This window comes from Diceros bicornis, assembly GCF_020826845.1.
Source record: "Diceros bicornis minor isolate mBicDic1 chromosome 35 unlocalized genomic scaffold, mDicBic1.mat.cur SUPER_35_unloc_1, whole genome shotgun sequence".
Lineage (NCBI taxonomy): Eukaryota > Metazoa > Chordata > Mammalia > Perissodactyla > Rhinocerotidae > Diceros > Diceros bicornis.
The window spans coordinates 566,564-592,766 of NW_026690912.1; the positions used below are offsets into that span (position 1 = coordinate 566,564).

The 26,203-nt window shown below is 41.4% G+C and overlaps 2 pseudogenes; one reads left to right on the top strand and one right to left on the bottom strand.

The window, feature by feature from the left end:
* LOC131402237 (adhesion G protein-coupled receptor E1-like) overlaps positions 1–26,203 on the top strand; it is a 637,417-nt pseudogene that overhangs the window by 98,733 nt on the left and 512,481 nt on the right.
* LOC131402234 (olfactory receptor 2V2-like) lies at positions 772–26,064 on the bottom strand (annotated as a pseudogene).

Here is a 26,203-nt window from a genome sequence, read left to right on the forward strand (position 1 = left end):
AAGAGTGACCCTAATTCATTCCCTTTTAAGCCTTGGTATTCATTTGTTGCAATTTTTCTCTTTTTTTGAACATTATTACTAGGATTTTATTGAGTATATTTGTCATTTATTAGAATCTAATTTAGTTTTATTTATCCTTTCGATGTTTGTCTTTTAGTTTGTGAAGCCTTCCTCTAATATTTATCATTTTGTGTCGTCTATTTTCTTTGTGTTTAATTTTCTGCTCTTTTTCTAGCTTGTGATGAATGCTTAGAACTTAGAAATTCAACTTTTCTATATTATACACAATAATATATAAATATATATAATCTAGGATTATACATTTCTCTCTAAGGATAGTTTTAATTCCACCCCAAAAGATTTGATGAATAGTATTTTTAATTGGAAATACATTCTAATTTCCATCGTAGTTTACTCATTAATCATGGGTTGTTTACAAATGTATTTATTAATCTCCAAGCATGTAGGAATTGACGTTAGCAATAAGAATTAAGAAGTTAAGCTCAGGGCATCCTCTGATAGCAGATGTAGTTCCAATTTTGAATAATAAGTAATAGCAATCCCAATGCGTTACTTCTGCACAGATCTTGAGTTCACAAAGTGCTGTATTCCATTTTAATGTATTTTACAAAAGAAATAGTCCAAAAAAGACTGAGGGGAAAAAGCTGGTTTTTCATCAGAGCTATAGAGTACTGCTTTAGGGTTTAAAAAGACCTCTGCAAGTCTTGGGTGTCATAATCCTGATTATTAATGAGGAAACTGAAACTCACATAAAGTAGATTACTTACCCAACATCACATAGCCAGGAGGTGGCAGCACCAGGCACAGGATGCTCTGGACCTTCAGGCCTGCCTGCCAACCCTGCAATGGTCCAGCCTCTTCCTCGGGGTCCCCATCACCTCCCGGTTCCTCAAGCTATAAATGAGAGGATTGAGCATAGGAGTAAGGTCCGTGTAGAGGATAGAGACCACCTTGTCATGGCAGGGGGCCCGGTAGCGCCTAGGCCGCAGGTAGATGAACATGGCTGCCCCATAGAAGAGGGAGACAGCTGTCAGGTGGGAGGTACAGGTGGCCAGAGCCTTTTCACCATCCTGAGCAGAGTGCATCTGGAAAACAGCCCTCAGGATGCGAGCATAGGAGGCCAAGATGATGGAGAAGGGAAGGAACAGCATGAAGACACAGCAAGAAAATATCACATTCTCAAAAAGGGATGTGTCTATACAGGCCAGCTTCAACAAAGATAGCATCTCACAAAAGAAGTGGTCCACCTCCCTCAAACCACAGTAGGGAAAGGTCATTACTACTACCGTCTGGATCAAACTGTCTATTATCCCAAAGGCCCAGGAGCTCCCAGCAATCCCAAACAGATTCTCTGACTCATGAGGATGGGATAGTGAAGTGGGTGGCTAATGGCCACACAGCGATCATAAGCCACGAGTCCCAGCAAGAGCCCCTCCGATCCCACGAGACAGACAAAGAAGCCAATTTGTATACCACAACCCACAAAGGAGATGGACTTCCTGCCAGACAGGAAGTTGACTGCCATCTTTGGCGCATTGGTACAGACCAACATGAGGTCCATGAGGAAGAACTGAGGAAGAAGTACATGGGTGTATGAAGTCAAGCATCTGTGTAGATAAGGAAGATGAGGAGGACATTCCCACAGAGGGCCACTGTGAAGACTATCATGATTGCTGAGAAAAGTACAAGGTCAGTTGGACTGTGGGAAAAGATGCCCAATGGGACAAAGTCATCTGTGGATGATTGGTTCAACCACGTCTCCGTGGCTCAGTTGATGTTTCCGGTAACCTGTGAACATGGACAAAAAATATTGGTTGGACTGACATTTCTTTAACCTCTGCATTCCACATCTTCAGCTAGCTGTTTTGTTTGTAACTCATGAGGCCTCAGCAACAAAAGCTTTGGGACATAGAAGAGGACACTCCTTCATATCTCTATGACACAGCAATAGGAGTTCTCCCAGCTCATGGAATTGGACCACATATCTGGACTGGTGTGTATCCTTATCTAGATGAGTAGAAACTGAGTTATTTTATGTGTCATGGGACCTTTGGAGAATCCCCTTTAGCAGGCAAAGTCTTGGCTTTACTGTATGATACAGAGTCTACTGTCTGAGACCACATGGACTTGGTAAACTATCTCTAAGAGGGCTTAGGCCATTTCACTCCCATGAGATAATTTATGTGTTACAGAAAGGGAAGGGAATCAAGCATAATTTTCTCTTTAGTCTGTATATCTTTCTGTATGTGCTGAGAGTTTATCATGCTGGCCACTCTGTTATGTTTGTAATATCAATTATGGAAGTGCTCTCTAGTGCCCCATATGAGAAGGAAGAGCTGCAGTTGGATGCCATTGTTGTCAATATTGGGTTGACAAAAAGTCACAATCCAATGGGGAGCAACAGTGACTTGGTTCCCAAACCTCTTAAGAACAGTGAGGTCTTTAATTGTGCTGAGACTTTTAAATAACTCCAGGATCAAGGCTTCAGTATAAGTGGGCTGGAATCAAGTACAGTTAATACCTACTTACAAAGTTACTTTTAGTAGAAATCAAAGAGCCTTCTTTATAAAAACCTTCTGACTGAAAACTTGCACCTGGCTTTCTGAACCTTTTACTCACTGCCTTATAAAAGTTTCAATCAATTTATTTGGAGCGTGTCACTGAAAAGGGATTTTCCTTGATCTTTGGTCAAGAATTTTTTCTAAATATGTTACTATGGAATGAAACAGGAGGCATGGCCTGATTTTAGACGGACAAAGCTAAATCGAGGAATAAAAGTCATGCATATTTAAAAAGATAAAACTCCCTTGATGATATGATAGTTGCAGTATCTGAACCCAAGGCAAATAACAGAATAAATAATTATAAACAACTGAGTGGAAAACACTGCCATTATTTAGGCACAACTCTTTTATTGTTGTCCTCACACTCACCCAGTGAACCTTGTTTTCACTGTCTAAGGCCTTTACGGTTTTTATAGGATTCTCTCTCTTCTCTCTCATCAGCCTCCTTCTAATTTCACTTGTCTCATGATCCATCCAGGGCTGAACTATCAGGCATTTTCATGGTTCTGAAGGTAGCACAGCAGTGAATATTTTTTCCTTAAGTTTGTATGAGCTATCTACTGCTGTGGAACAAATAGCTCCAAAATTTAGCAGCTTGGAATAAAACAGGGAACATTTGTTATCTCACAGTTTCTGTGCATCAGGAATGTGGGTGCAGCTTAGTTGTTTGCCTCTGGTGTTATGTCTCTCAGGAGGTTACCGTCAGCTGTTGGCCAGATGATAGTCCTCTCAGGGCTGGACTGGAGGAGGCTCCACTCCAAGATCACTCGTGCGGCTGTTGGCAGACTCAGGCCCTCTTCAAAGGCCCCTCACAGCATGGCAGTTGACTTCTCCCAGGGTGAGTGATGGAAGAGAGAGGGAGAGCAAAAGCACCCCACACAGAAGCTGTGGTCTTATAACCTGGAATTGGAAGTGACACTCTGTGAGCTCTGCTGAGTTCTAGTCTTTAGAAGTGAGTCACTAAATCCAGCCCATGCTCACTGGGAAGGGAGCCCACGAGGGCATGAATACCAGGAAATGGGGACCAATGGGACCATCTTAGAGGCTGTCTGCACAGCCTTTCATGTTCTAGTCTCATACCCTGATTGCTGATATAAATAAATGGGACTCAGATAATTTTAACAAGTGATCTTGTCATGTAAGAAAGGTGGTGCCATGCAAGTTGCCTAGAAAACAAAGAATCAAAGATTTTGAGTTTGTCAGTCTGTTTCTCATCTGCCTGGTCTAGTGACAGGCAATACACAATCAGTAAAAATAATGTTTGACTTTTGCATCGCACAGTGCTCATACCTATTCCTCATTTGACCTCATAGTGATCCTGCAATGAAGGTACAGTGATTATTAAATTAGCCCCTCTTTTACAAATGAGGAAGTTGAGGCTCTGAGGAGCTGGCTGGATTGTCCAAGGTTACATGGTGAGTAAGTATGGGCCCCTTCCCAAAACTTGAGAAGGGGCCTTTGGAATATAAGTTCCAGATACTTTATACCTGGCTGTTTGAGGGAAAAATATCTTTAGAAGGGCAAGCTACCTTATCTTGGAGAAATTCTCAGATAGGAAATTACAGTTCCCTTTCTGTAATTCTTAGCTCTCTCAGCAGGCTTCTGATCCATAATCTGTACTCTTAAACATTAGAGATCCTTTTACTGAAGGGCAGTACTGGTTTCCTTTCGGATATAACTCTCATCACTGTTAAATTAATTAAACAAGGAGGCCAATAGGCTGAGTGGCTTTAATGCCTTACCATCCTACCAAGCAAACCCAAACCTAAGCCTGTAAATGTCTCAAGACAAAGATATCAAAACCTAAGGACAATCAACCAAAAATAGCCAACTAGGATTTCCAATAAGTCAAATGCTTAAGTATAGCCAATCAGATAACTTCCTTGCTTTTCTTCTGCCTTTTCTCTATAAAAGTCTTTCCCTTGGTTCCTGTCAGTGGAGCACTCCTAAGCACTTCCAGTTTGATGCTGCACAATTGGAATTGCTTTTTGCTCAAATAAACTCTTAAAATTTTTAATGTGCCTCAGTGTATCTTTTAACATCACAGATGAATACATGATCATTTATGGTTAAGTTTCTGTCTTTTGTGTTGGTTAGTAGAAGTGGAATTCGTAATCATAGATGAAAATCACAATTACATTTCTGGCCCTGTGAAACTCAGGGAAAGATCTCAGGGTGATGACCATGAGGCTGAGGTGGAGGAGTCAGAGAATCTTTCTGTCCTCCTGTCTCTCCAAATGAGACCAAAATCCCCATTGGATCCCAGACACCCCTCCCAAGCCTCAGCCCCAACTCCAACTTCCAATTGCCTGCCTGAATATATGCAATCACATTTCTTGCTGACACCTCAAACAGAAAACAATTTAAGCTTTAATTCTTACCTGCATGTCCCAGAAAAACAATATTTCCTATTCCCATCTTATTTCTTTAAAATGATACCTATTGCCCCATTCAAGCTCAATAAGATCCATGCTGGCTACCCCATGTACCCCAAATCAAACACTCTCCTGGTCCTGTTGGTTTGTCTTAACACAGACTCTTGCTTCTTACAACCAGCCCTCTGTTTTCATCCTTGGTGTCACCGCTATGTTCAGAGCATCACCGTTGCCAGCATGCATGTAATGGCCCTGACTGTGCCTCTCCTTGCGTACTGCAGTGTACTGCAGTGTGTACTGAGAGCCACTCTGTGGGTCCCTTCACAGGTCAGACTTTGAGCCCACGTCCACCTCTAACGGATTGAAGTTCCCATGTGGTCCCGCTCTCCCTTTTCAGCTTTTCATCCCCAACTCCCTCTAAACAAGCCCTATATTCCAAATGATCTGACACCTGCAGCTGCCAAATACAGCTTTTGTTTGACCTTTTTGGTTTGCTCATGCTGTTCCATTCACGTGGCATATCCTCCTCCAAAGTCCTCTAGTCCTCTGATCGGGTAAAACTTGATTGCATACAACCAAGAAACAGCTTTACTTTTAGCTAGGACCACTATAGAATCTCCTTCCCTACCTATTTGGTTTTTTTTTTACTTAAAGACACTTTATGTATATTTTAATATCTGATAAGTCTACTCGTCCTTCATAGTTTTTCTTTTTTAGTATTATTTTATTGAGGTCATATTGGTTATAACATTGTGTAAATTTCAAGTGTACATCATCATTATATTTCAGTTTCTGGGTAGACTGCATTGTGCTTACCACCAAGAGTCTAGTTCTTAATTCGTCACCATACATATGTGCCCCTTTACCTCTTTCACCCTCACCCCACCCCCTTCTCCTCTGGTAACCATGAATATGTTCTCCTTATCTATGTGATTGACTATCTTCCACGTATGAGTGAAATTATATGGTATTTGTCTTTCTCTGTCTGACTTATTTTGCCTAGCATAATACCCTCAAGGTCCATCCATGTTGCCACAAAAGGCACGATTTTGTCTTTTTTTATGACTTTTTTTATGACTTTAGTATTCCATTGTGTATATATACCACATCTTCTTTATCCATTCATCGGTAGATGGGCACTTAAGTTGCTTCCAAGTCTTGCTATTGTGAATAATGCTGCAATGAACACAAGGGTGCATGTATCTTTACGTATTGGTGTTTTCAAGTTCTTTGGATAAATACCCAGCAGTGGAATAGCTGGATCATATGGTAGTTCTATCCTTGATTTTTTGAGGAATCTCCATACTGGTTTCCATAGTGGCTGCACCAGTTTGCACTCCCACCAGTATGACAGTTCCCTTCTCTCCACATCCTCTCCAACACATGTTGATTCCTGTCTTGTTAATTATAGCCATTCTGACGGGCATGAGGTGATATCTCATTGTAGTTTTGATTTGCATTTCCCTGATAGTTAATGATTTTGAACATCTTTTCATGTGCCTGTTGGCCATCTGTATATCTTCTTTGGAGAAATGTCTGTTCAGGTCTTTTGCCCATTTTTTAATCGGGTTGTTAGTTTTTTTGTTGTTGAGATGCATCAGTTCTTTGTATATTTTGGAGATTAAGCCCTTATCAGATAAATGGTTTGCAAATATCTTCTCCCAATTGTTAGGTTGTCTTTTCGTTTTGTTGATGGCTTCCTTTGCTGTGCAGAAGCTTTTTAGTTTGATGTAGTCCCATTTGTTTACTTTTTCTATTGTTTCTCTTGCCCGGTCAGACATGGTGCTTGAAAATATGTTGCTAAGACCAATGTCGAAAAGCGTACTGCCTATGTTTTCTTCTAGAAGTTTCATAGTTTCAGGTCTTACATTCAAGTCTTTAATCCATTTTGACTTAATTTTTGTGTATGGTGTAAGGTAAGGGTCTACTTTCATTTTTTTGCATGTGGCTGTCCAGTTTTTCCAACACCATTTGTTGAAGACACTTTCTTTTCTCCATTGTATGTTCTTGGCTCCTTTGTCCAAGATTAGCTGTCCATAGATGTGTGGGTTTATTTCTGGGCTTTGGATTCTATTCCGTTAATCTGTGTGTCTGTTTTTGTGCCAGTACCATGCTGTTTTGGTTGCTATAGCTTTGTAGTATATTTTGAAATCAGGGAGTGTGATACCTCCAGCTTTGTTCTTTTTTCACAGGATTCCTTTACTTATTTGGGGTCTTTTTTTGTTCCAAATAAATTTTAGGATTCTTTGTTCTATTTCTGTGAAAAATGTTGTTGGAACTTTGATAGGGATTGCATTGAATCTATAGATGGCTTTAGGAAGTATGGACATCTTAACTATGTTAATTCTTCCAATTCAAGAACACGGAATATCTTTCCATTTCTTTGTGTCTTCTTCAATTTCTTTCAGCAATGTTTTATAGTTTTCCGTGTACAGCTCTTTCACCTCTTTGGTTAAGTTTATTCTTAGGTATTTTATTCTTTTTGTTGCAATTGTAAATGGGATGGTATTCTTAATTTCTCTTTCTTCTACTTCGTTACTAGTGTATAGAAATGCAACTGATTTTTGTACATTGATTTTGTATCCTGCAAATTTACCATATTTGTTTATTACTTCTAAAAGTTTTCTGGTGGATTCTTTAGGGTTTTCTATATATAAAATCATGTCATCTGCAAATAGTGACAGTTTCACTTCTTCCTTTCCAATTTGGATCCTTTTTATTTCTTTCTCTTGCCTGATTGCTCTGGCTAGGACTTCCAGTACTATGTTAAATAAGAGTGGTGACAGTGGGCATCCTTGTCTGGTTCCTGTTCTTAGAGGAATAGCTTTCAGTTTTTCACCATTGAGGATGATATTAGCTGTGGGTTTCTCATATATGGTCTTTATTATGTTGAGGTACTTTCCTTCTATACCCATTTTATTCAGAGTTTTTATCATAAATGGGTGCTGTATCTTGTCAAATGCTTTCTCTGCATCTAGTGAGATGATCGTGTGATTTTTACTCTTCATTTTATTGCATAAGCCTCTTTGGATTGTTGATTTCAGGTTCGTTGGATAGATTCCCAGTAATGGGATGGCTGGGTCATAGGGCATCTCTATTTTTAATTCTTTGAGGAATCTCCATACCGTTTTCCATAGAGGCTGCACCAGTTGGCATTCCCACCAGCTGTGTATGAGGGTTCCTGTTTCTCCACATCCTCTACAGCACTTGTTGTTTTTTGTCTTGGTGATTATAGCCATTCTAACAGGCATGAGGTGATATCTTAGTGTTGCTTTGATTTGCATTTCCCTGATGATTAGTGATGTTGAACATCTTTTCATGTGCCTATTGGTCATCTGTATATCTTCTTTGGAGAAGTGTCTGTTCATTTCCTCTGCCCATTTTTTGATTGGGTTGTTTGCTTTTTGTTGTTCAGTTGTGTGCGTTCTTTATATATTGTGGAGATCAACCCCTTGTCAGATGTATGTTTTGCAAATATTCTCTCCCAGCTGGTGGGTTGTCTGTTCATCTTGATTCTGGTTTCGTTTGTCTTGTAGAAGCTCTTTAATCTGATAAAGTCCCACTTGCTTATTTTTTCTTTAGTTTCCCTAGTCTGGGTAGGCATTTCATCAGAAAAGATTCCTTTAGGACCAATGTCAAATAGTGTGTTGCCTATATTTTCTTCTATGAGTTTTATTGTTTCAGGTCTCACCTTCAGGTCTTTGATCCATTTTGAGTTAATTTTTGTGAATGATGATAGCAGATGGTCCACTTTCATTCTTTTGCATGTGGCTGTCCAGTTTTCCTAACACCATTTATTGAAGAGATTTTCCTTTCTCCATTGCATTTTCTTAGCACCTTTGTCGAAAATTAGCTGTCCATATATGTGTGGTTTTATTTCTGGGCTTTCAATTCTGTTCCATTGATCTGTGTGTCTGTTTTTGTACCAGTACCATGTTGTTTTGATTACTATTGCTTTGTAGTATGTTTTGAAGTCAGGGATTGTGATGCCTCCTGCTTTGTTCTTTTTTCTTAGGATTTCTTTAGCTATTCGGGGTCTTTTGTTGCCCCATATAAATTTTATTATTTCTTTTTCTATTTCTGTGAAGAATGTCATTGGGATTCTGATTGGGATTGCACTGAATCTGTAGATTGCTTTAGGTAATATAGACATTTTAACTATGTTTATTCTTCCAATCCATGTGCATGGGATATCTTTCCATTTCTTTATGTCATCATAGATTTCTTTCAGTAATGTCTTGTAGTTCTCATTGTATAGGTCCTTCACCTCCTTGGTAAGATTTATTCCTAGGTATTTTATTCTTTGTGATGCAATTGTAAATGGTATTATCTTTTTGAGCTCTCCTTCTGTTAGTTCATTATTAGCATACAGAAATGTAACTGATTTTTGTAGATTGATTTCATACCCTGTGACTTTGCTGTAGTTGTTGATTATTTCTAGTAGTTTTCCAACGGATTATTTAGGGTTTTCTATATATAAAATCAAGTCATCTGCAAATAGTGAGAGTTTCACTTCTTCGTTGCCTATTTGGATTCCTTTTATTCCTTTTTCTTGCCTAACTGCTCTGGCCAAAACCTCCAGTACTATGTTGAACAGGAGTGGTGAGAGTGGGCAGCCCTGCCTCATTCCTGTTCTCAGAGGAATGGCTTTCAGTCTTTCCACATTGAGTATGATGTTGGCTGTGGGTTTGTCATAAATATCCTTTATTATGTTGAGGTACTTTCCTTCTATACCCATTTGGTTGAGAGTTTTTATCATAAAAGGATGTTGTATCTTGTCAAATGCCTTCTCTGTGTCTATAGAGATGACCGTGTGGTTTTTATTCTTTTTTCTGTTGATGTGATGTATCACGTTGATTGATTTGCAGATGTTGAACCATCCCTGTGTCCCTGGTATAAATCCCACTTGATCGTGGTGTATGATCTTTCTAATGTATTGCTGTATTCGGTTTGCCGATATTTTGTTGAGTATTTTTGCATCTATGTTCAACAGTGATATTGGCCTGTAATTTTCTTTCTTTGTATTGTCTTTGTTTGGCTTTGGTATCAGGGTGATGTTGGCCTCATAGAATGATTTAGGAAGTGTTCCATCTTCCTCTATTTTTTGGAATAGTTTGAGAAGGATGGGTATCAAATCTTCTTTGAATGTTTGACAAAATTCACCAGAGAAGCCATCTGGTCCTGGACTTTTATTTTTTGGGAGGTTTTTGATTACTATTTCAATCTTTTTACTTGTGATTTGTCTATTCAGATTCTCCATTTCTTCTTGGTTCAGTTTTGGGGGGTTGTATGAGTCTAAGAATTTATCCATTTCTTCTAGATTGTCCAATTTGTTGGCATATAATTTCTCATAGTATTCTCTTACAATCCTCTGTATTTCCGTGGTATCCATTGTAATTTCTCCTCTTTCATTTCTAATTTTATTTACTTGAGCCTTTTCTCTTTTTTTCTTAGTAAGCCTGCCTAAGGGTTTGTTGATTTTGTTTATCTTCTCAAAGAACCAACTATTTGTTTCATTAATCCTTTCTACTGTTTTCTTGGTCTCAATTTCATTTATTTCTGCTCTGATTTTTATTATTTCTCTTCTTCTGCTGACTTTGGGCTTTGTTTGTTCTTCTTTTTCTAGTTCTGTTAGGTGTAATTTAAGGTTGCCTATTTGGGATTTTTCTTGTTTGTTAAGGTGGGCTTGTATCACTATGAGTTTCCCTCTCAGGACCGCTTTTGCTGCATCCCATATGGTTTGGTATGGCATATTTTCATTTTTGATTGTTTCCCGATAGTTTTTGATTTCTCCTTTAATTTCATCAATGATCCATTGGTTTTTCAGTAGCGTCTTGTTTAATCTCCACATTTTTGTCACGTTCCCAGTTTTTTTTCATGGTTCATTTCCAGTTTCATAGCATTATGGTCTGAAAAGATGCTTGTTATGATTTCAATCTTCTTAAATTCATTGAGGCTTGCTTTGTTTCCCAACATATGGTCTATCCTTGAGAATGTTCCATGCACGCTTGAGAAGAACGTGTAGTCAGCTGTTTTTGGATGGAGTGCTCTGTATATGTCTACTAGGTCCATCTCATCCAGTTTTTCATTTAAGTCTACTATTTCTTTATTGACTTTTTGTCTGGATGATCTATCCATTGATGTAAGTGGGGTATTAAGATCCCCTACTATTATTGTGTTGTTGTTAATGTCTCCTTTTAGGTTTGTTAATAGTTACTTTATGTATATTGGTGCTCCTATGTTGGGTGCATATATATTTATAAGTGATATGTCTTCTTGGTGGAGTGCCCCTTTTATTATTATACATTTCCCTTCTTTGTCTCTCTTAACCTGTTTTATCTTGAAGTCTACTTTGTCTGATATGAGTATGGCAACACCTGCTTTCTTTTGTTTGCCATTAGCTTCAAATATCGTCTTCCGTCCTTTCACTCTGAGCCTGTGCTTGGCTTTAGTTCTGAGATGTGTTTTCTGGAGGCAGCATATTGTTGGGTCTTGCTTTTTAATCCATCCTGCCACTCTGTATCTTTTGATTGGAGAGTTCAATCCATTTACATTTAGGGTAATTATTGATATATGAAGGCTTAATGTTGCTGTTTTGTCACTTATTTTCTGGTTCTTTTGTGTTTCCTTTGTTTCTTGTCCCATTTGTTTTGGACTGCCAATTCAGTTTGGTTGTTCTGTCTTATGACTCTTCTAGTTTTCTCTTTGTTTATCATTTGTGATTTTGTTTTGATTATTTGTTTAGTGGTTACCTTGAGGTTTGTGTAAAAAATCTTGTGTATCAGATATTCCATTATCTGATGGCCTCCTATTTCCTTATACTAAGTCAATTCAATCACTTTCCTCTTCTCCTTCTAAGTCGTTCTTGTTATACCTTATTTCATCTTGTGTTGTGGCTGTGTGTTTACAGTGATGAGGTTAAATTTATTTTTGGTGAATTCCTTCCTTTGACCTTGATTTTAGTATTTAAATAGTTGCTAACCTATTCCGGTAAAGATCTACTATTTTTCTGAGTTTGTTTACCTATTTTTCTCCTTGCTCCAAGCTTTGTATTCCCTTTCTCTTCTTTTGTTAAGGCCTGAGGGTCTTTTTGAGTATTTCTTGTAGTGGGGGTCTCGTGGCCATGAACTCCCTTAGCTTTTGTTTATCTGGGAGAGTTACTATTTCTCCATCATATTTGAAGGATATTTTTTCTGGATAGAGTATTCTTGGCTGAAAGTTTTTGTCTTTCAGTATTTTGAATATATCATTCCAGTCTCTCCTAGCCTGTAAAGTTTTTGTTGAGAAATCCACTGAGAGCCCGATAAGAGTTTCTTTGTACGTTATTTTTTGTTTTTGTCTAGCTGCCCTTAATATTGTTTCTTTGTCATTGACTCTGGCTAGGCTTACCACTAGGTGTTGTGGAGAGGGCCTTTGTCTGTTAATATATTTAGGTGACCTGTTGGCTTCGCTTACTGGTATTTCCTGCTCCTTCCCCAGATTTGGGATATTCTCAGCTATTATTTCCTTGAATAGGCTCTCTGTTCCTCTTTCCCTCTCTTCTCCCTCAGAAATACCTATAATTCTTATGTTACATTTCCTAATAGAGTCAGATATTTCTCGGAGACTTTCTTCATTTCTTTTTAGTCTTAGTTCTCTCTCCTCTTCCATCTGGACCATATCTGTATTCCTATCCTCTAAAATGCTAATTCTTTCCTCCATATTGTCAGCTCTGTTCTTTAAAGATTCCAGATTCTCCTTTATCTACTCCATTGTGTTCTTCATCTCCATCAGCAGTGATTGGTTTTTCTTTATGATTTCAATCTCTTTTGTGAAGAAACTCCTAATCTCACTGAATTGTTTGTCTGTGTTGTCTCGTATTTCGTTGAGTGTTTTTATGATAGCTATTTTGAAATCTCTGTCGTTTAGATTATGGATTTCTATGTCTTCAGGGTTGGTTTCTGGGTGTTTGTCATTTTCCTTCTGGTCTGGTGATTTCATATATCTTTGCACTGTGGGTCCTGTGTTGGCTTTGTTTTTCCTCATCCTGGAAATCTCTGGTTGCAATTTCCACCTGCCACCACTGTGTGGTGGTAAAAGGCTGTGTAATCTAAGCCTCCTGCACTCTGCCTTGGTTTTTCTGCTGAGATCCACGGGTCAGATTGCTTGGTCTAGTCTGCCGCTGATCGCTTGGTCTGGTCTGGTCAGCTGAGCTGCAGGTTCCAGTTTGCGGGGAGGGGGTGGCTCTCTCTTTTGCCCTCTGGGTCCCTGGTGTGGGGAGCTTCTCTTTTGCCCCTCATTATCCGCTCTCTGGGGTGCTCAGATGTTGATGGTAGCCCTGTGACTCTTTTGAGTCCTCTCTCCCCACTTCCTCCAGGGGCCCAGCACGTTCCACTCTCAGATGTGCTGTAGTGTGGATCTTTCTGATCTAGCTTTTCACTGTCTTGGATTCCGTTGTTGGTCTGTGACTGTTCCTTTTGTTGTATCTTATCGGGGGAAGAGTTCATGGGAAAACTCACTCCGCCATGATGCTGACGTCACTCTCCTAGCCTCTGTATTTTTTACCATTGATCTATTTGTCTATTTCTTTGCCAATACCATGCTGTCTTGATTACTGTAGCTTTATAGTAAGTCTTGAAGTCAGGAAGTGTCAGTCCTCCAACTTTGTTCTTCTTCAATACTGTGTTGGCTATTCTGATTCTTTTGCCTCTTTTCCAGGTAAACTTAGAATTAGTTTTGTTGATATTCGCAAAAATAACTTGGTGGGATTTTGATTGGGATTGCATTGAATTTATAGATCAAAGTAGGAAGAACTGACATTTTAACAATATTGAGTCTTCCTATCCATGGACATGGAATATCTCTCCATTTATTGAGAATTTCTTTGATTTCTTTCTTCAGATTTCTTCATATAGATCTTGTACCTATTTTGTTAGATTTATTCCTAAGTACTTCATTTTGTGCGGCGCTAATGTAAATGGTACTGTGTTGTTTTTAGTTTCAAATCCCAATTGTTCATTGCTGGTATATAGGAAAGCAATAGGCTTGTGTATGTTCACCTTGTATCCTGTAACCTTACTATAATCACTTCTTAGTTCCAGGAGTTTTTGTCAATTCTTTGGGATTTTCTACACAGATAAACATGTCATCTGTGAACACGAACATTTTTATGTCTTCCTTCTCAATCTGTATGCCTTTTTTAAAATAATTTTATTTATTTTTCCCCCAAAGCCACAGTAGATAGTTGTATGTCATAGCTGCATGTCCTTCTAGTTGCTGTATGTGGGACACGGCCTCAGCATGGCCGGAGAAGCAGTGAGTCATTACACACCCGGGATCCGAACCCGGGCCGCCAGCAGCGGAGCGCGCGAACTTAACCGCTAAGCCATGGGGCCGGCCCTCTGTATGCCTTTTATTTCTTTTTTCTTATCTTGTACTAGATAATTGCACTGGATACAGAATTTTAGGTTGACGATTTTTTTTCTTTCAACACTTTAAATATTTCACTTCATTCAATTCTTGCTTGCACGGAATTCTGATGAAATTCTTATCATTGTTCTTCTATAGGTAAGGTGTTTTTATCCTCTGCCTTCTTTCAAGATTTTTCTTTTTGTCTTTGTTTTCTGCAATTTGAATATGGTATGCCTAGGTGTAGATTTTTAGTTTTTTATCTTGCTTAGTGTTCTCTAAGCTTCCTGGATTTATGGTTTGCTCTCTGTTATTAATGTGGGGAAATTCTTAGTCATTATTACTTTAAATATTTTTTCTGTTCCTTTCTCTCTTTCTCTTCCTTTTGGTATTCTTATTATGTATATATTGTATCTTTTGTAATTGTCCTACAGTTCTTGAATGTTCTATTCTGTTTTGTTTTGTTTTCACTTTTTTCTCTTTGTATTTCAGTTTGGGAAGTTTCTATTGACATATCCTGAAGCTCAGAGATTTTTTCCTCAGCCATATCCAGTCTACTGGTCAGCCTAGCAAAGGCATTCTGCATTTCTGTTAAAGTGTTTTTGATTTCTAGTATTTCTTTTTGTTTCCTAGTATTTCTTTTTGATTCTTTCTTAGAGTTTCAATCTCTCTCTTACATTATCCATTGGTATTGCAATGTTGTCCACTTTTTCCTTTAGAACCCTTAGCCTATTAATCATAGTTATTTTAAATTCCCTGTCTAATCATTCCAAAATCATTGCCATATTTGAATTTGGTTCTGCTGCTTTCTTTTTCCCTTCACACTGTTTTTCCTTGCCTTTTAGCGTGCCTTGTAATTTTGGTTGAAAACTGGACATAACGCATTAGGTATTAGGAACCAAGGTAAACTGGCTGTGATTAAGTGTGATGATTTATGTTGACCTGGCTAGGAGTTACACTGTGTTTGCTGTGGCTGTAGCTCTCTGAGAGCTCAGGTTCCTCTCGTGTCCTTGTTTTTATCTACCCCAGAAAGTCCTTCATAAATAGAGTTTGAGCCTTGCAGTCTTTTCAACTGCAATCTGCTGTTATTGTGCAGGGGTCCTGTTGCTGTGTGGTGAGGTGTTGGGAGGGGGAGTGGCCTATGGTTCTATGATTAGGTCTCAGTCTTCTTATGGGCCAGTGCCCCTGAGATATGACCTTCACAAATGATTCTCAGCTTTTTTCCTGCCTTACCTATGACAGGAAGGCTAGAGGCAGCTGGAGTTGGCTAATCGTTCTTCCTCAGGTCAGAGGAAATAGTTTCCCTTGAGTGCTGGTCTTTGTTACAGAGAACTGGAGGAAGAACAGGGTGCTCCAACATATTTCAAAATGGTGGCGTTTCCTCTGTCCCTGCTCATAGCAGGAGGGGATTTTCCTCCAGTCTTCACAGTGAGAACTCAGTGAGGCTCCTGAAGGTAAAACTCAAGAAAGTGTAGGGGTCCCCTGGAGTTTGGAACTCTCCAGCTAGTCCACAATCTGCCTCCAGCAGTTGAAAAACTACAGTTTGTGTTCCTGCTGGTACTGGGTCCACCAGCGGACTTCTCCACTTGGGCTCTGCTCCTGGTAACCTGTGATTCTCTGTATCCACCTCTCTCCAGTGTTCAGGGTAGTTGTCTGCCCTGTGACCTCAATTCTCTGACAGATCTAAGAGGAGATATTGTTTTTTAGTTTATTCGGTTGTTTTCTGTTGTAAGGATGGGAGTGATGCGTCTAAGCTTTTCATGTTGCAGAGCAGAAACCTGAAGTCTAGGTTACCTTTCTACTGTGCCTGAGGTTCTCTCTCATGCTGCCAACAAAGAGACCTAATTCCACTTAAATGACCCATTTCCTTGCATTGACTTGATTTTTTTCATGCTATTGGTCTCTTCTCTTGCTTCTTTGACCTACTGAAAGCAACTTGTCCAGCAAGAAGGTGACAGTTGAAATCGTGGTCAGTACCTGGCCCCACAATGAGGTTGTAAGCTTCCAGGTTACTAGAAGGCAGATGACAGCTGGGCCCCAGCTTGCGTGGGGCTTATCTTGCCAAAACCAGCTCCAGGCTGAGCAAAGACTCCGCCCAGCGCCCCCATCCTGCCCAGGTCACCTGCTGCTTCTCTGTTTCCCAGTCCTAGGGCTCTCGCTGACTGTTCTTCTATAAATCCACCCTCCAAGGGAGGTTTGGAGAGCATCCCAGGGAGGCAGCAGCAGTGAGAGATACACAGAGCCCCAGAAATGACATGGTTTTGGACCTTGGTCTGCAAAGTCTTCTCCAAATTGTTGCTAGGAAAGAGGAAGACTGTAAGAGTTCCTTGGCCTCATGTGGACTGTGGCAGCCAGTACACAGGGGTCCGGTGGCTGGAAGAAGAGTCCCCCAAGTCTTATCAGCGTGGGGGGGGTTCCAGGACTGAGTTCCAGGCCAGGACTTTGGAAGTAGGCATCACCACCAGACACGACATGGCCTGAAGTCAGTCCAGAGCTGCTAGTGGAAGAGCCCAGGAAGGAAGCAAGTGGAGTGTTGGGAGTAGGGCGAAGGCTGGGCCCAGGGCCACAGATGCCAAACCAGAGATGCCCATGGTGGAGGAATGCTGGGAGAACACCAGCATCATTAAGTTTGCAATAATTCTTTTACATAATTTTTGAAAATACTTTAACCTTTAAGAATCAAAATGGCTACATTTGGAACACTATGTATCAGTCAGTTTTTTGACGTTAGAAACTGGTAGGCCATGGTCTTCAAGACAAAAAGCAAGCATTGCTGTCCTTTGAAACAGCTGGTGAATCTCGCGCTGCTGTGTGTGCATGAAAGAACCTTTTATACTTGTATTTTTTGTGTTGAATATCTATTTTTAATTTGCATAATTATGTTTTGATTCTTCATGCTTTCTCATTTTATAGAATTAATTTGCATTGACCATAAGCTATAAATAAAAGAAATAAATGTGTGAAATAAGTGGCTAAAAGAGGAGCGGATTTCCTTTGATGAATGGGGGCGGGGTGGGAAGAAAACTGTAGATGGGGTGGATGTGAGGGTCTCCCAGCCTTGGGAATGTAATGCTCATGAGAGGCAAGTTCCTGCCCTCCACGGAGAGAAGGGGGGTACTGCCACTCCCTTAAGCCAACCCTAAAAGAACATTAGGTAACTTTGGGGGATACCTGCAAGAAGAGCTTGGCATCTTATTTGATAAGACTGTTGATCTGCCCAAAGGAAAACTGGGGGTTTAGCCCTTGGAGAGAATCTGCCCAGCCCCCCAACAAGGCACACACAACAAGGTGTGAGTTTCCTGTGGGTCAAAGAACATCTGGAAAGCTGGCCATATTGAGCCATTTTGCTGCATCCTTTCTTTTTTTTTTTTTTAAGATTTTATTTATTCATTTTTTCCCCCCAAAGCCCCAGTAGATAGTTGTATGTCATAGGTTCACATCCTTCTAGTTGTTGTACGTGGGACTCGGCCTCGGGTTGGACGGAGAAGTGGTGCCTTGGGGCGTGCCCGGGATCCGAACCCGGGCCGCCAGCATCAGAGCGCGCGCACTTAACCGCTAAGCCACTGAGCCGGCCCTGCTGCATCCTTTCTAAGCACGCTGTCTGCTCGGTGACAGGTCCAGCATCACAGGAGCATTGGGGTGTCCTGGAATGAAAAGGCAGAGCAGAGGTTAGGGGTTCAGCCAAACCTGCAGGAACTGAGGAATGGGGAGGACCCAGAGGAGGCTGTGGCTGCACGATGTTTCCCTCATCTCTCTCTCTTGCCTCTGGTGCTGAGGGAACAGCAAGAGCCTGTCAGAGGGAGGAAGGAGAGGTTTCTGGAGGCAGAACAATCCCTCCCCATTGCAGGCCCCCAACCTGTCAGGGGTCAGAACTGGATGTGAGTTCAGTGTTTGCAAACTGGACAGATCATTTAACAATTAAATTTATATGAACACTGTGGGCCCTGCCCAAGATGCTACTGAGGGACAAGAAAGAAGGATGCCACAGAGGCAAGCAAAGGTAGTGATGTGAAAACGCTAAAAGACATAAAAACATGTCATGTCACTACTTCGTAGGAAGACTGTTAAATCAGAAGGTTTCAACTGTACATTTTAAAAAGATTTTTTTGTGATTGTTTCCCATCGACATGAGGCAGAAAGAAAAGAAGCACTGACTTACATTTTTAATTACAAAAGCAATACATGATCCCTGTAAAAATTTATGTACACCACAAAAATTTACAGTGCCACAGTACCCCATACTTTATTTATCTGGTTTCCTAGTAGCATGTAGGTGGTTTCCAACCTCACACTGCTGCAGTGAGCAGCCTCAGTAACTTTAGGTACTGGTGTGAATATTTCTGTAGAACAGATTCCGGGATGTGGAACTGTTGGGTCAGGAATGTTCACATTTATAAATTGGTTGACAGTACCAAAATTGACCTCAATATGGCTGCACCAATTTAGAAGCCTGGCAAAAATGTGTGGGAGTGCCTAATTCATGGGAATGTTTGTCTTCTCATGTAAGATTCCTGTGTGGCCAATGATGACTTGACTTGCACCTGCAGTGGAGGTTGAGGTCCTCTCTCAGCCTTTGTGAGTTAGTGTCCCCAGGCTGCCTCAAGCAGGAGAAGCCTCACAAGCAGACTCCTCACAAGTGTGTTTGTTCACTGGACTGGGATCCACCCATAAGTGCTGGGTTCACTGGTTCCCAGTCTTGAGGGATAACGGCATGGAAAATGTGAACAGTAGGGAGGACTAAATATATCATGCCCTGTTTTTAGAAACTTGCAAAAGGGTCATGGGACATGGGCTGGAAGGAGATGGGTGTCTACTCTGAATGTTCTGGCCACCTGAATGGCCTCCAGCACAGTCTTTGTGGCTCACAAAACATGTAGCTGAATGTCTAAGATCCCTTCCAATTTAAGGCCAGGCTTCCCATCATTTAAAATGTGCTGATGGAGCTACTGGTCATTTAAAAATGATTTAATGTTGCCTTTTGTATCAGCTATATGTTTTCTTTTCTCTTTTTCTTTTCCTTTCTTTCTTCTTCTTTTTTTTTTGTGAGGAAGATCAGCCCTGAGCTAACATCCATGCCAATCCTCCTCTTTTTGCTGAGGAAGACCGGTTCTGAGCTAACATCTATTGCCAATCCTCCTCCTTCCCCCCACCGCAAAGCTCCAGTAGATAGTTGTATGTCGTAGTTGTACATCCTGCTAGTTGTTGTATGTGGGACGCCACCTCAGCATGGCCGGACAAGCGGTGAGTCGGTGTGCGCCCGGGATCCGAACCGGGGCCGCCAGTAGCGGAGCACGCGCACTTAACTGCTAAGCCCCGGGGCCAGCCCCTGCTTTTCTTATTTAATGCACAAAAATGATCTCAAAGGAATAGATAATGGTCGCATACAGTCAAGGAACATATCTTTAATGTTATCACAAAAACATTTGTGAGTAGGATCCCAAAATATTTGCAAACTAATGCAAATCATTACAGAAAATGAAACTTCATTTTTCTGAATATCATACACAATATGTTAATAAGGCTATAATTTTATCATAACAGGTGGCCAAGCATACTTTCCTAAGTTCAAAAATGCATTTATTTGATTTGTTAGAGAAACAAATCACAATAGATGGCCCAATGCCCTGTTTGGAATTGTATAAAACGAGTCCTGTGCGGGAGCTGGTGTCTTCCGAGAGCCAACCATGTGCATCTCCTTCCAACTCCACTAGCAATGTCACATTGGCAGCCAGAGGTCAGCCACGGTGGGACTACTTACACTATGGAAATCAGCAAATGCTACAGACTTTTTTCCCCAGACAGCCAGTTATTAAACATTTTCCAGACACCACTGCATTCCTTTATCATTCTCTTTATATATTACTATATTTTGGAATGAACCATTTGAGAATAAGTTACAAACATCAGGTCCCATTACTCCTTAATACTTTTTTTGTGTGTGTGTGAGGAAGATCAGTCCTGAGATAACATCTGTTGCCAATCCTCCTGTTTTTGCTGAGGAAGATTGCCCCGGGCTAACATCTGTGCCCATCCTCCTCCACTTTATATGGGACGCCAACACAGCATGGCTTGACAAGCAGTGCGCCAGTGCGCGCCCAGGATCCTAACCTGCAAACCTCGGGCCACCGAAGCGGAGCGTGCGCACTTAACCATTGCACCACCGGGCCAGCCCATTACTCCTGAAGAGTGTATTTCTTAAAACAAGGGCATTCTCATACATCAAAATCAGGAAGTTAACATTTGTCCAATATTACTATCTGATCCACAGCCATTTTTTAAAATGTCTCTTTTTCTCCAAATAATGTCTTCTATAGGTCTAGGGTCCCACCCAGGGTCACCTGTTGTGTTTACCATCACCTGTTGTGTTTACTCTTTCGTCTCCTTCAATCTGAAATAATTCCTTAACCTTGCCTTTATTTTCTATGACCTTGACATTTTTGAAGAGTATCAGTCAGTTTGTCTGATGTTTCCTCATGATTTATGAATGTTGGGGGCAGGAACACCTCAAAAGTGATGCTGCTGTGTTTTTTTCACCGCATTGTATCAGGAGGCACATAGTGTAAATTTATGTCATATCTGGTAATGTTAACTTTCGTCACTTGGTTAATATGGTGTCTGCCAGACTCCTCCACTATAAAGTTGATTGATAAGTGTTTTGTACTTCTAAATTAATAAGTAAGTAATTAGTATTTTGTGGGGAAATATTTCAGACCTCTATTGTAGGGTAGAGCTTTCTCTTCTCCTTCATTTATTCATTCATTTATTTATGTATATCAGTGTAGATATAGATACTCTTGGATTCCTATTTTCCTTAATCTGTAACCACCATTAATTATTTGATGTTCAAATTTGGCCAGTGGGAGTCCTTTAAAGCTGACTTTTCTGTACAATTGGCATCTCCCCATCATTCCTTGAACATTTCCTTACTTTCTGGTAGAGGATGTTGGAGACTCATTCCGGTATGTTCTTTTCAACACCACCAAGCTATTAACTCAATTCTGACACCATCTACCTAGAGATAGTGTCAGATCTGACAGGTGAAGGGCTCAGTCCTACAAGATTGCCCCCACTTCACACACCAACTGCAAGTCCAGGTTGTTACCTGTGCTTTTGACCAATGCACGATAAATCAGAGGTTTCCACAATCCACTCCTTGGGTTCAATTAATTTGCTAGAGCAGCTCACAGAACTCATAAAAACAGATTACTTACTAGAGTACTGGTTTATTATAAAAGGATATAACTCAGGAACAGCCAGATGGAAGAGATGCATAGGGCTAGGCATGTGGGATGGGGTGCAGAGCTTCCCTACTCTCTCCAAATGCCACTCTCCCTGCATCTCCAAGTGGTCACCAACCTGGAAGCTCCTCTAACCCACTCCTTTTGGGTTTTACGGAGGCCTTATTACATAGGCATGATTGATTAAATCATTGGCTATCAGAGATTGAACTCCATCTCCAGCCCCTCACCCCTCCAGGGGAGGGGAGTGGGGCTAAATTACAACCCTCTAATCACATAGTTGCTTCCCCTGGCAACCAGCCCCATCCTTAGGGACTTTTCAGAAGTTATGGCATAATTTAAACTCGGGTGTGGTTGAAAGGGGCTTGTTATGAATATGAAAAGACACCCTTATCACATAGGAAATTCCAAGGGTTTTGGGAGCTCTGTTCCAGAACTTAGGTTGAAGATTAAATATATATTTCTTATTATAAATGAGAATATCACACCCATCTTTTCTCTGACCCAGCCCTGGAGTCCTTCATTTCTGTAAGGAGCCTTGGTTCCTTTCAGTGGAAAATAATACTAAAAACCAAGTTCTGGGTGCTAGGAGTGCTCATTGGTACAGGAGTATTGTTTCTTAAGCTCTCAAAGCAGCTAGAGCTAGGAATCATCTGTATGCACACATATCCAACTCCCTATCTATCTATTTATCTATCATGCACCATCTATCTACCTATCCATCAATCATCTAGCTATCTATCATGCGTGTGTTCCATCTATCTATACAAAGTAAAAACCACAAGGTCACAGAGTTCTTCTTTCATTCTCTCCTTTCCCCTGTCTGTATTTTTTGTAATTTCCTTTCTCTGACAGAGAAACTTGACTCTCAGCACGCTTGGTGAATTTTCTCATTTGCTTGTTGAGCAATTCTTGTCATTCTTTACTTTAATGTTCAGATTGCCCCACAATTGATGAGTTGGAGCCTCTTCAGCCCAGCCTCTCTGTCCTCTTGCTAGACCCCATCAGTTATGAGCACATCTGTACTTTCTGGCACAAGATGCTCCAGATGCACACCGTGCTTTCTCTGCCCCAGCCCCGGGATCAGCTTTCTCCAAGTTCATTTTAGTGGGGACTGACATTTAAGACTAGGATCTGAGCCCTAGATGAACTCACTGCTTAAGAAGTGACATTGCTTCTAGATGTTTGTAGAGCTAGAAAATATATACAAAAAATATACAAATTAACTGATACCTCTAATCCAATCCAATCAGGTTTCTCCCTTTTCCCCCCATTCCAGTTTCCTTCTCCATCTTCCACAGGAACACCCCGGCTCCTGGCAACATCAATCTATTTTCACTCTATTGTTCATTCCTACCATACACACAAACAAGCCTTGGAACTGCCTCTTTTTCTTAAAGAAGGTCACACACACACACACACACACACACACACACACACACACACACCCCTCTATGTGTGGGTGAGTGGCTATGTGCATGTGTGCAGCCAGGCCCTCCCTGGTTGTCCCAGCCCCTCGCTGGCTCTCTCTCTCCTTTCGTACCAGGAGGTAAATTTCTGATATCTCCTTCCACAGTGTCCTCTGGGCTGACCACTTTGTTTCTAGATAACAACCCCTTGACCCAGCCCACCACGTATCCCTCATGACGGTCCTCTGCCAGTTCTTGGCTTCATATTTCTTACTCCCTTCAGGACACACAGGGAACCAGCCCTCACATGTGCCACTCACCCAGTGCTCTGAGACCCCCTGGACTCCGTCCATCTTCTGCAACCCAGTCTGTGTCCTCTCCTTAAGGCTCCTCAGGAGACATGCCTCCTCCCCAGGCACAGTCGGTGGGCCTCGCTGCTGACTCAGGACCTCCAGCGCTGCTCCCCACCACTGTCCTGAGGCGGGAAAGCTTAAGACTGCCGCAGAAGGCGAGGTCTCCTGAGCCTCCAGCAGCCGAGGTCTGCGGTGGCTGGACACCGACACCATCCTGGGCTCCAGTAATAGCCCCTGGGGCCTGCTGTCCTTGCCAGGGCTGCTGGTTTTGTTTTATTCATTTTTATTATGAAAAGCATGTGGTGGTTGGGATTTTTGGAGGGAGGTGCACATTAGCACCCATTTTTCTAATCTGACTACCATGTTGCATTGATGTTAACTTTTTCACCTATTCATATGAAGTTTTGACAAAGATTCCTTGACAAAAATCAGGTGCCTTTGAGCCCTCTTCTTCACTACCATCAACCTTGGCCTATAAAGACTGCAGTTTCCCAGCACAAATGATTTCTTTTACCACCCTGCCTAAGAGACTTGAACAAACTCTGGCATCATTTCTAACAACTCAAGGCTGTGTCCCTGGGATGACCCATTCTCCTTTGAAGTTCCTACCTGGGAAAACTCAGAGCTCACAAAGGAATTTACCATCTGTGTCAGCCAACACTTGACGATAGGGTCCCTGTCTCCCAGTCTCTCTAGGAGAGTGGGAGCCAGTGTCCACAAGCAGTTAGCAAACCCAGATAGCCTAGTCATATGGACCAATCCTCCTTCCTGCTTTTTGTAAATTTCCACTTCCCTGCTTTCTCTCCCCACTCCCTCATCCTCCCTTTAAAACATGTAGTTACCTCTGCACTAGTTGAATTTGGGCTGAACTTACACTAGACTCTCTTCTGTCAACTTAAAAAGGAAATTTGCCTGTTATTTTATCTCAAAATGAATTTATTTGGGAATAGCCAAAAGAATTGCAATTTGGAATCTGCATGCTATGGCAAACCGTAGGCAAATCCAGAAAACACAAAAGGCGAGCTCCTTTTATAGAGAAAATGGGGGCAGTAGGGAGGGGCTATTGTAAAGGAAAGTCCATTAGGGGAGAGTAACAGTTCAAGGCAGCAATGGCTTCTCATTGGCTGAGCTGTGGCATTTCTCATTGGCTGGGCTGTTGCCAGGTGGGGAGAGAAATGTTCCTCCAATAGTAAAGTAGTTTTACTTGCTGTCCAATATGCAAACATCTCTTCCTGTTTGGTTTAATTGAGGATGTGTGATAGGGTGTGAGAGCTCCCCCTACAGGCCTTAACACCAATTGTGTTAAGATTTCTACTATTAATTTCCACACTTCCATACTGCAATAGTTATTACTGAATAAAATCTGTCTTGGTTGCTTGGGCTTCTTATGAACCCATGCAGAAGCTCCCTGATGGGCATCTGAAACCATCAATTCATGGCCTAAAATGAAAATACCCACTACCTGAGAACCTAGAACTTGCCCTTTCAAAGCCGCCTTTCCCTCTATCCCCTCAGTCTAGCCACGCTGCCGTCTCTTATCATAAATCCTCCCTCTGGACCCCCAGGACATCCGGCTTACCTCAGAGTGCTCCTTGGACCCTCAGACTAGCTGAATAACCCATACCTTTGCAGGCCTCTTAGAGCCAATGCTCCATGCCACTGTTATCAAAAGGAGAAAACATCACAGTGGAAGGCCCAACTCCTACATTATACAGACAGGAAACTCAGCCACACAGGCACATCCCCAATTCTGTGCACAGAGGATTCAAAAGAGCATAATATCTGTAGTACATCTTTCTGGAGCATCAATTTTACTATAAGATTTGGAAGAAACAAAGCTATTTAGAGTTCTAGGCAGCTCCCACAAATCCATCAGTGTCGGCTACAAGATCAAAACTGTCCTCAGATAGCAGAGTGGAAACTGGCACCAGCAGCTGAAATGGGAAAAATGGCTCTCAAGAAGAATAGATGATCCACCCATGCCCTTGAATTCTCCTGAAACCTCTTTTTTGAGCTGTAGGAAGATTACTGTACCCTATGATAGACTACCAGAAATGCTTGTGACTCCTACTCTTCAGCAACCAAACGCTCTTTTGGACTCTTGAAGCTTGGAGGCTGAACACAGCAGAAACCTGCTCCTGCACATGGAGCTGCTGTGAATGCAGAACCAGAGTCAGCTGTTGAAAGTCCTTGGTGACGCTAACTCCCTTCCAGCTCTTCCCTAAGGCCGAGGAGTAATGAGTCCTTCCCCTATGGGGTCATTCCACTGTGTCCTCTCAGTTGCCTAGCAGGAAACCCTGAACCATCTCCTCTCACCCATAAACACGGAAGAAAAGAGGGACAAGAGTAGAAGGGAGAAGGAAAAACAACTTAGTCTCTGAAGTTTTGCCCAGGTGAGGGTGGAGGGACTGGCCTGCACCTAGGTCCAATGGACCTCTCCTCTTATCTTCCAGGTGGATCCTGGCCATCCTTTAAGCTCAGCAGTTATTTTGGACACAATGCTTTTGAAGGCCATAGAGGTGCCAGATAGCATCTTAGTCTGAAAACCATGGAGAGAATGTCACAGTATTTGTACACCTCCATCCTCCACTGTACAAAGTCCTCTCAGCTGGGCTTGCCATGCACAAACAGCAGCATATATTTCTTGCACTGCTTCTACCCACACTATTTGTGTCCCACACCTGGTCGACTTCCTGCACCATGTTGTTGGGCTCCATGGAGCTTATGATATTCATGCTCCACAAAGTACAGGAAGCATGGCTTGAATTCCCCACACTGTTTCTTGTCTTAGCTGACCACCACTGGATGTTTGATAGCTTCACTCTCTTTGAGCTTCCTGCCTGGTCTTTCCGGCTG